This window comes from Condylostylus longicornis, unplaced genomic scaffold (genome assembly GCF_029603195.1).
Source record: "Condylostylus longicornis isolate FDR11 unplaced genomic scaffold, ASM2960319v2 ptg000030l, whole genome shotgun sequence".
NCBI lineage: Eukaryota > Metazoa > Arthropoda > Insecta > Diptera > Dolichopodidae > Condylostylus > Condylostylus longicornis.
In genome coordinates, this window is record NW_026577999.1 from 3,022,313 (window position 1) to 3,034,556 (window position 12,244).

The 12,244-nt window shown below is 26.4% G+C and overlaps 1 protein-coding gene across 4 annotated transcripts in view; it reads right to left on the bottom strand.

Annotated features, from left to right (window-relative positions):
- Positions 1–12,244, bottom strand: part of LOC129607894 (neuroligin-3) — a 160,086-nt gene that overhangs the window by 27,623 nt on the left and 120,219 nt on the right. The window lies entirely within an intron of this gene.

Sequence of the window (12,244 nt, forward strand, 5' to 3'; positions counted from 1 at the left end):
TCTAGAAGTTTTAAACTTTTTAAAAATTATTCAAAAATATTGATCATCCACTAACTCAGTCATTTCGAAAAATATTTTTCTTTTCGTAATTTTAAAAGTTTATTAAGCTTTAATGTTATTTTAAAAGTTTAAAGTTCTTAGAAACGCTTGTAATATCTTGGATTAAACAAAATGTTCGAACACCGAGCTCTTCGTTCTCTGTACAATATGATATACAGGGACTTAAAGCTCTACAATAAAACGTATAATTATATTTAACATCTTGTACAATAGAACTTTTTATAAATTTTGGCACCTTATCAGACAGATGATGAATTGCTCAGAGAGTCATATGATGTAGTGGACGATTGTAGGAAAAATTCAAGTTTAGGATTAATTTGAGAATTTAGGCAGTACACACACTATGATTCTTGTCGTATAAGTCAAAGAAGTTGTTTTGTTTTAATTGTCTGACTTTTTATGAAATATTCTTGAGGTTTAAAATGCCATAGGCGATTGTCGTCGGTTGCCCCTTTGGCTTAGAAACAAAATATTTTACACTTTTAGGTTTGCTTAAAAAAAACTAATATTCTTTATTTGAATTTGTTATTTTTTTCATTAAATACATTAAAAGAGCCAACTTTTTTGTGACATTACTGTGCAGTATGCGCAAATAGAACCAAAAAAAAAATTTTTTAAAGAATTTCACAGTAGATTTCACCTTCATGTTGTAAAATGGAAAAATTTATTACAAACACTTAATTTAATGTATTCCTATAATACACCTATAGGTAGATACCTATACATAATATATTTAATCTTAATATAGACTATGTGCATAATATGTTCCATATTATAAATCAATGTTGTTCCATAATGTGTATACATAATAATATTAATGTTCGGTATTCAAATCAACTTCGAAAAAAAAATTTTTTTTTTTTTTTTTGAGAATTTTATGAATTTAAATCACATTCCCATTTCATTACTTTTTGCAAAAGAACTGTATATGAACTCAAACTTTTACAGAATTTTAAATAAATGAGGAAAAAGGTGAAAATAAAAATTTGGTGAATTTTATATTCATTTTTCTCAATTTCAAAATACACACACACACATTCATGAGCAAAAACGTTTATTAAGGAAAGTAAAATCGCTTTTTTACATTTTTTTTATACAGCAAACGTGTAGTATTTTAATAAGGTAAAACTATTTTCTTTATTACGTGATTTAAAATTATTATGTCATGAGAGAAAAATTGACTTTTCACCATTTTGATATGTAAAATAGTGTGGGGTGATATTGCTACCTATACTCTTTTATTGTATTTGCCTTCTCTTATCATCATTGTATCCTTTGTTCTTCATTTTTATTACATATTATGTATAATATATTGTGTAGTTTTAATAAACGTCAAGATAATTATTTAAGAAAATTTAAAGTAGCTAGCTAACTAAGTAGTTACAAGACACATTCGTTAAGCAGAGTGATATAAAATTATATTATAAATTTGTAAGATGATTGAGTTTTGTATAAAGCTTTTTAATATATTCAAAATTTTAAAGTGCAAATAAGAATGATGAAATTTTTTTAATGAAATCAAATAAGAAATATTAAATTTTCATATTAATTTCAAATGCATAGTGCTCATAGTAGATTAGCCTGCTATATAGGTTAGAATGAAAATATATTTTTATTTAACAACGTTTACTGAATATATGAACCGAATTGAAATGGCCAGAGGAGCTTCTTTAAAATACAAGAAATTATTTTGTTGCAGAGATCAGAGTTTTAGAATCCGCACAAAATTTATGAAGTGTGATCGGTCCTTTTGTACGGTATGGAGGCTTGGATAATAAAAGTTAAAGATATAAATAAACTCGAAGTATTTGAAATGTGGGTTTATCGAAGAATGTTGAAAATCTCATGGACAGAACATGTTTCAAAGAAGTTCTAAGAAGAATTGGCGAAAACCGAGAGTTACTTCAAAAAATTAAACGGCAGAAAATATCCTATAATGGTCATATTTTGATAAGAGACAATTATACGAATTACTTAAGCTTACTGTCCAAGGAAAAATTGAAGGAAAAAGGTGTAATGGAAGAAAGCAGATGTCATGGCTAAAAAATATTAGGCAGTGGACAGCTAATTCTAATATAAGTGAACTGATGCATACGGCCGAAAATCGGATCATATACATTGGCAACTGGTAAACAGTATTATATAATCACTAAAGTTCAAAAGTGACAATGCAGTAGAAGAAGAAAAACACTGAATATTATTAAAGAATTTCGACTAAATTATTTTTAAATTGTAACTAGGGTGTTTTTTTAACAAAATTCTGATAAATTAAAGTAAAGAGTTATTTTGCTCGCAGCATAATAATATTCTAGTAATAAAAGCTAGAACAAGATGACGTGGTGCTATAAAAATAAATTTCTTTATATGTATTGTAATTTTTTTTCATGATATTCTATTGTTTTTTTAAATTTTTTTTGTAAAAAAAAAAAAATTCAATTTTAGTGTTATTTCTATAGTTGTTAATTCCAATTGAATTCCTTTTTTCTATTCAGTATTCTTTTGGTTTTGTTTCAATAATGTTATATTAAATTCTGTTCACAATACATTATATGTATGTTTGTGCAAGTCCGGAAAAATAACATTTTCTTTTATGTAGGAATGCACATGTAAGTATGTATAATTATACATTATATCGTTGTCAATCTATATTCATTATGTACACGATAAGTTCAAACTATCATTTAAAAGGCACTGTACAAACATATTAATATTAATACATGTGTATAGTATGTATGCATATGGAAGAATATCACAAAGCAAATCAATTCATTTAGATACGGACAGAGTCTCCACTTTATATACTTAGGAATAAGTGTGAGGAAAAAATAAACTTTCAAATGCAGTGCAACTTATAGCTCGTATCCGATACCGCATTTCTCAAAATATTTTTAGTTTAGTTGCATCAGATCTCAGTTATCATCCTTAAAATAATAGGGCGGAAAGACTAACCGATATCAATTAATCAAAAATTAATGAAATGCAGTATTCTTTTGCTAAGAATTGCCATTGATATGCTTGCTCATAAATAGTAGCAAATTTTGGGGTAATTTTTGATTGACCACCTTTAATGTACGTATAGGTATGCAGATTTGTTCAGTAATTAAGTGAAGAGAGAGGGGCACTACGATTTGAATTCTCACAAAAAGTGCTATAATTTTACCATCATAGCACCTTGTATTGCATGGCATACACATTGTGTATATGTTATACGTTATATTGTTATACTGTTATTGTTATATTATGTACTCTTTCTATATATATTATGTATATTATGTACTTGTTATATTATTGTTATATTATGTACTCTTGTATAATTGTATAAAATTCTATCTCTTATCAATATTTTCTTTAAATGTGAATAAGCTCTTGTCTTCCATTTATTATTACTTTACATTCATATATGTATATACATAATATATATATTTATATTCGCAGGTATTATAATGTATCCCTTAGAATCAAACCATAATGTAATAAAAAATCAGTTAAAGTAAAATTGATTTTTTTTTTTGGGATCTATATTGGAAAATTCAATTATGTTCCTCACTATACACTTTGTTTTGTAAACCCCTATACTTATGTATGTACATTTTATTATCTTAGACAATTATGTAGGTCCTTTTTTGTATATAAACATAATATTATTTTATGCACTATGACTATACAAAACACTATAAGTAACAATAAATATATGAAAAGTTAAATATTTTTCAAGTACTATATTAAGATTTTTATGCAATAATCTTAACGCCAGTTGCACTTACTATTATATTTTTTAGGCTCGTTATTTGACTGACTTTCAACTGAACTCAAGTATAAACAATAAAAAGAAAAAAGAAAAGCCGAAATAAGAAACATAAAAATAGAAATAGAAAAATATATATGTATGTATACATGTATAAAATCCCAATTGTGCTAAACTGACCATTTCCAATTGAATTGAGATTATTTTGGATTAAACTTCTTCATTTTATATTGTTGGTTATTTTTTTTCTTTGGTTTTTTTTTTTTTGCTAGAAATTCTCATGTGATTTAACAAAAAAAAACAAATAAAAATTTAGTAGAAATAAAAATTTCGTTTCAGGAAATAAACCTTTTAACTCTTAGTTCAATTATATACACTATTGGCAAAATAGAAGAATCTAAAAGTTAAATGATATTGGTACATTCATTTGCCAATTGAACAATATACTTACACAATATTGTTATAGTGGTGTCGAGAAATAGTTTCACATGAATTTATTCAGTAAGAGTGTGTTTTGTTTAATAAGAAATGAAATAATGTGAAACTTAAGATTCCAGATTTCAAGGGCATTGAATATATGCCAGAGATCATGTACACTCCGTCCAACCCAACCATTTACGATTAATTGTAGCTCCCCAAGATGCTGCATATAGTATCCCTGTTTTAAAGAAATTCGGCAGGAGTTGAAGAGATCCTGTCGGAAAAAATTGTGATGCCGGGCAGTATGAGTTTGTTAGTTTTTTCGCTTCAAGTAGGCAGATAAGCATATTCCTAACGGTGCAACAAGGTAGTTCACAAGGTAGACTGCGCGAATGTAGCCCTCAGATCCCACTTACACCAACCTATTGGGAGCCTTATTACCCCTCTGTCCACTGTCGCAGATGATGCGATTTTTATACTTTTTTCTAAATTAAATAACGACAATAGTAAGAACGTGCGAACGTAATAAAAGAATTGAATTCATTTAGAATTTCACTGATCTGTTTATTCTGTTAATTTATAAGAGTAGGAAAACGAAAGTACTCGGTTATCATAACAAAACTCTTATAAATAATAATAATTTCAGGAAATTGTAGAATTACAATGATGCGAGAAACAAGATCTTAATTTTGTAATCAATTTGCTAATAAATTTAAGTATGTACTGATATAAATACATGCCATCGACGGAATGTTAAACATTTTGTAATTGCTTAACGTACTTAAGTGCGTAAATGACATTGAGTATTACGCAACTCAAGTAAACAATAAATTCTCCAATACATATTTTAATTTTTTGAAACAATTTTTACCTGTTTGTATAATACGAAACTAATAGTTCCCCATCATACTAAAAATTACTTTGGTGTTTTATGTTAGCATTTTTTTTGTATGTTTTTAAAACCATAAACTTTTTTAATGTTCTTATTTTTCAAAGTGGTTTTGAAGCAAAATAATTTTCTATTCAGTTGGAAAATAATTTTCTTTTGGTTTTTTTTTTTCATTTTGACAAACATAGCAAATTCTTCTGGATTTATTCCACCACATCATACATATATAATCAATTTTTCAATTTGTATATAATGTAGTTAGTTATACTAGAAACACTATATAATATGTGATTGAGTGGAAATAAACCACTCTATTTATACTCATTTGTTTAATTTTCTGATTAAATGTGCTTATATATAAAAATCTTATATAAATTGTGCTGGTGTGTATAGGTTAGATTTTATTTTCATGTTAAGATATTGCAGAAACCAGGACAATCAATGCAAGAATTTTTATTATAATTATATATACTTTATTTTTTGATGCAAGTTCAATGAAGATAAGAATACGAAATGAATACAGTATTTTTTTTACATAATATATGAAAGTAATTGCTCTTGATGGTAGAGGGTATACATAATACGTTATGCACCTGTACACAAAATAATTTTATTTAATAAATATTTGGTTACCTAGAATAATGATCGTTTGTAAAATATTTTAATACAAATATCTTAGCATACAAAAATTTTTAAATAAAATATTAATTAAATTAGTCCAGCGTAAGAAGATGTAAAAATTGTATAAAAGAATGCCAGTTTTCAACTCAGTTTTTTAACAATCATTTTACAACTACCACGAAAAATATTATATTTAATGTGAGTTCTTGTCTTTTTGTAGATTACATAGTACTAGGGTAACGAACGAGTCGCCAGGCGTAAGGATTAATTTGTACTCATAATTTATTGCAAGAACTTGAGCAAATTATTTCAAGATCATGTAGAAGTTTTCCAAAGAATTTTAATTTGAAGAAGAAACTATTTTGTGAAAAAGAATCTTTCTATTAATAAAAATATTTTTATGTTGTGTCTTTTAATTTAAATCCTTAAAATATTAAATATTAGTTCTAATCAACTTGATCTCAATAAAAGCAATAATTTTAAAAATATAAGTATTAACATGACAAGATTATGATTAAATCTTTAACCTAAATAATTTCAACAACGAAAAATAGATTTATTTCTGATGTTGTATAAGTATTTTAAAAAAAAAAAGTAGATCAAACAATTTAAAAAATTTTTTATTTTTTTAACTTTTATTATAGAAAATAATAAAGTTGCCGACCCATTTGAGTTTGAAATATTAAATTTTAAAAAAAAAAACACTCATTATAAGTTGAAATCTTTCATTAACTTTCTTGTTCGTTTCTGCAATAACCTTATATACATATACATACGCACATGCTATGTGTATATGTATGTACAAATAATTCGATTTACACATAAATTTTTTACAACACTATAGAATACGAAAATACAATCATCTATAAAAACTTCAATACCACAAAAGAAAAATACCCAAAAAAAAAAAAAAAATGGTGAAAAGAATATAAAAATTTTTTTTATCTAATTTTGAAATTTACTTTTATAAAAATTTTGTTCAATAATTTCATAGCTTCCTTATACTGATTTAATATTTTTATGATGTCCCTTTTTTGATTTCGCTCTAATTTTTTTTTTAAAGTCCTTTATTCATGGTTGTTGTTTTACATTTTTATTATTTTTTTTTGTTAAAGAAAATAAAATGAACGAATAACGTAGAAAACGAAGACACTAAAATATCTAGAAAATGTTAAAAGTAACTTTTATCTCTTTCAGCTAAAAATAATTTTATATTTTAATATTTTAAGGATAATAGATGTACCTACATACATACATTATAAAAAAACCCTATATTTCTTTAGTAAATTTGTATAACACTTTATCCTTTTTTTTTTTCGTGTGATTTAATATTAAATAAAATCTTTGAATTCATTTTATCGGAACTTTGATTATGACTTCATTTAATATTTTTTCAAGGTTTCGTTATGAAGATTATGACTATTTTGTTCTTAAATCACTTTTGTATTAACAAGAAACTGAGAACTGCAAATTAGTGAATGTTAATGTGTATGGCGGAAGTGTGTTTGTTTATCGATGCCCTTGGCATTACGACTAAGCCTTAGAGATGAGCCCAAATGTCTTTTATTAGAAAAGCATAAACGTTAATGGAAAGAGAAGTAGTTTTGTTCATCAAGTCAAAGCTGGTTTTTGGATGTCTTCCATTACGGTTTTATGCGCTTTGAACGGGTAGAAAGAGTCATCTATGGTAGACTGGTGGAGCAGTTCCCAGAACTCTTGCGCTCCAAAAAATGTATAGTTCACTTGGGCCTCGTGGAACGGGAGGGGACGAAGTCTGAAGTTATTAGTTAATCTATACCCTTTATACGCCATATGTATGAACGCCTTCCTCGAAGGCACATCTCAATATGATGGATAAAATGAAGTGCTAGGTCTACAAATTTTGTCTGAAAAAGAGGGAGCAATAAAAGAGTATCTAATTTCGTGATGCCGTCGGATCTCTTTTTTCTTTGGACGTGTAAGATAAGAAATTCGAATGTGTATTTCTAAAAATGTGAAGCTACTGCTAAGCTTTGCCCTGCTATTCGTGGTCTTCTATAACAATGGATCCAAAACCAATGAAGGCGTGGGTGTGTACGGAGAGGACGTAAGCATATCAAGGGCCCTCGGATGCTGCCCATCGATATTTCAGGCTGAAACATATGCCATAGAGTTGTGTGCTCTAGAATGTATCAGAAGGAACATAAGAAGGAGCAGGATTTTTATTATGTCGGACAGTAGGGCTGTTTTCGAGGACCTCTTGTCTGATGTAGTGGGACCGAAGCTGCTGAAGGAATGCATTGACGTCCTTGGTGTCCTGGCCAGGTACAACAAATTAACTTTTGGGGGGGGGGTTGGGACCCCGGGGAGGATCTCACAGCTTGAAGTTGCTGCCGTACTGCGGTCTGTCAGTTAATATGGCTAATATAGGGGGATGGGAATCGATCCTATGGGTCGACGTAAGTGGTACCTAGGGGCCTCGGTCCCCGTGGAGGGGGGAAAAAAAAAACTTTTCATTCCTATTTCCTCTCCTCCTCCTTCTTTTGCTTCTTTTATCTGTCCTTCACTTCGGTTAAAGGACCGATATTATAACCGCATTTATAAATACAATAAGTTACAAGTAAAATCATGAATTTGTAGTATTTTTAGGAATTATTTAACAGCTGTTGGCTGCCCATGTCGGTATATAGATTTAAGGCCTACTTTAACCAATTATTTATTCTGAAAAAAAAGTTTTCGGAATCTGTTATTATGTAGCCATTGTACAGGGATGGTTGGTTAATTGGTATACATAAACTGATTTTAAGCTTAATTACAACACATCTAAACAACATCATTTGGCATAATAAGTTCAAAAAATTTTACATCTAAAATCTGCTGGTAATCTCGGATTTAAATTAAGAGAAACTTATAATTATATTGAAAATGTAAGTAAAAACGATGTAAATTTAAAATGATTTCCTTAAATTTTTGTACAATAAAATCCTTTGCACATAAGCTCAATATTTTTATACTTATTTGTATAAGTATAGACTATAGTTACTTGTATAGATAATAATATTATCGTATTATTTAAGGTGTCAGAGATACTGTTAAATTACATTTCCCAATCAAACTCTTAAATTTCAATAATTCTTCTTATTTTCAACAGAGAGGAATTTTGTAAATTTCAAAAACAAAAAAAAATTGAATATTAGCTTGATTACAATATTAAAAGTATTTTCTCTACATTTATATAAAAATAATAACTTAGAGGAGTAGCACTAACGTACTACACATGATATGCATATACATATATACAAAATATACATATGTACTTATATGTACATGTATTTAATATAACTATAATATAAATTTATTTTAAATTAATATTGTATGCAAAGTAACATTTTCAGGATTAAAAGCGAAAGAAACAATAAAAAACAAAAATTTAAAAATAAAGCTCGGCATTTTTATAAAGAGAGAAAAGAAATTATTTTTGAGTGTATAGAAAGGGAGTTTAGAAAATGTTAAACTTCAATGAAATTTTCTCCCTCATTTCTAAATATAAAATGTTATTTAATGTACACAGTTTTATCTAAGTATACTACATTATTATAACAAATCATATTATATATGTATATGTAAGTATATATAATGTTTATAGAAATTTTATTAAAAAAAATCAACTGAAATAAAATTTATTCTTATTTTAGTCCTTTCTATATAATGTAAATACATGTCATTATTTTTGTTTACAGAGTGATTCAGCTTTATGATTTACTAAACAATATTTAAACATTTCAAATTTAAATTTATTAGTTTTAATTTTCAGAATTTCAGAAATTTTCATAATATTTGGGCTACTTAGTGACAATACTTAGTGACAATAATGTTGATTTAAATTTCAAGAATTAATATTTGAATATTTATTCGAAAAAATAATCGAGAATATTTCGGATTTAAAACGACTATTAGAACTTTCTGTGTTTCACGTTTTTTCTTTGCCTTAAATATTTGGCTGTTCATTCTCCTCATATTTTAAGATTATTCAGAAATTTTCCTCATATTCAGAAATTCTTCTCATATTTTAAAATTATTTAACAAACACAATTGTAATATAAGAATATATTAAAGGATTATATACGGTTCGAGAATTATTTTTTTTATTTATCTACCTCTTTACATTGTTCTATTTTAATTTTCACCATTTTCTTATACCAGTGTTTTTAGACCATCACCCTGTGTCGTGTCATATAAAAAATTACGCTAATAATGAATGAATATAAAAATGTTGGTAAATTATTTAAATACTGTTATATTTAAGGATCAAGAACCAATTCTAATCTTTCTACCAGTGAAATATCATTGGATGCTAAATAGAATTATCGACGTTTATATGCTGGAATTTTGTGTTTTTTTTTCCAATTTCATTCTTAAAATTTACGTCATTACAATGGTTGTAAGTGCTTGTGTATATGTGCAATCCAATTACATAATACTGTACATATATGTACATATATAGTTGGTATTCGGAAGTAGATCTAACTAAATGAAAATAATTTTTCTTTACTTAAACTAACACTTTTATTTTTTTGTTTTTTTTTTCTATTTTGTATTTTGTTTAAGTGAGAGGAAGGATAATTGTTGTAGGATTATAGAATGATTTAACATCATTTTTCATTTGAATTCTTCTATTATTATAAGGGGTGTACATAATGATGCATATTATTATGTACTTAAAAAATGTATACATACAATAAATATAATGTGAGATCAAGTACAATAATAATAAAGCCGAAAGAGTATAAGAAAAAAATCTAAAATATCAAAAAAAAGACGGAAATTTTTACTTCCTTTTATTAAAAAAAAAAAAAAAGAGAGAGAGAAAAAAACAAAATTAACTCCAATTTCTTTGTTTTCTTTTTCTCTTTATGCTTTTTACTTTGTGATATTTAAATTTTGCTTCTTTTTCTTCTATGCTATTCAATTTTTTGTTTCACTCTACCATTTATGTAATTTTATGCTTAAGACTTTAAATGAAAATGGAAAATTTGTAACATTTTCTTCATTTATTATTTGGTTTTTTCTTTTTATTTTTGTATTTTGAAAATAATGGCGTTATAATTTTTTTCTGCACATCGTGTTTGATGAGTTCTCGTCTATATAACACTGGGAAATAAAAGGAAGAAAATTTATTAAGGCAATTAAATAAGTGAAAAATATCAAAATTGTTATAATGGGAAGTTGGTTTTGAAAAGGAATTTTGCATTTTGATGGTGAATTTTTAATTTATTTAAAATTTGAAATTTATTTTCAATTTAAAGGTCTTTAATTTGAATAGCGTATTTAAAAATCAAAATTTTTAATCAATATATTAGACGGTTTAGTGAGCAAAGCGAGATACGAATGAAATAAACCGTGGTTAGCAGAATGGCCAGCAAACCAATGTAAATTCTGCCTTCTAATTAAAGAAATTTGCTTCAGATTAATTACATATGGGTCTAATGAGAAATCTTTGATTAGGCATTACCCGGTAAACCAAATTTTCATGGCACAAGAAAATCACAGCCTGAATTGTTATCAAAATTATTTCTCACATTTAAAATGCTTTCGCGATGATAGACAGTAACAGGCTTTTCGATGCTTTGGATGTGGTATTCAACTTCATCCAGAATAATTTAGTAAACCAGAAGCAACAATAAAGTAATGTAAGTGGTAATTACTAGAGAACAAGCTGACGGCGGTGATATTCTTATTTATTTACTACATATAGCCTTCAACAAAAAAATTAATATAAATCTTCAAGGTATAGACGTACCGATATCTTTTAATACAACCGAATATTAATTTCTAAAAAAGATAATAGAGTGAATTATATAATTTTATAAATGATAAAATTTTAAAAATAATTCTCTTCTTCTACATATATACATATATTTTTTTTTTCTAAATTAATGGAAATTAACATTGAATACTTTTGGATATACATAAATAGATCTAAGCCGTTTATTATTGTTTTCATGTTTTATTATACAATATTCCCTTGGTTTTCTTCTCCTTCATTAACCTACATAATAATAGCAAAGAATAAAAAGAAAAATAATACTATACAATTAGTGTTGAACACTCTTGGAATAAATGATTTTCCATCTGAATTTTTTTCTTAATTTCTTTGAACACTTTTAGAATAAAAACAAAAATAAAACATAAAAAATAAAAAACACTAAGACAATCCTGAATTCTATTATTAATTAAGTATTATTAAATATTTAATAATAAATTGGATGTTCGCCAATTAAAAATGTTTTTCAGGTTAAAAGAAAAAAAAAAAATTGAGAAAAGAAAAAAGGAGCCTTGAGAATAGGATAACCTTCATGAAAATTGCGATTTTTCTTTTTTGATTCTTGAAGTCAATAAATTTTTTATTATTTCGCAAGGCTCGTATTTCTTCTGTTTTACAATAAACGTGTATATTACATTATAATATAATAATTAATAATAATATAATAATTAAAAATTTCAAGTCGTTAAAATTAGAATTAAATATT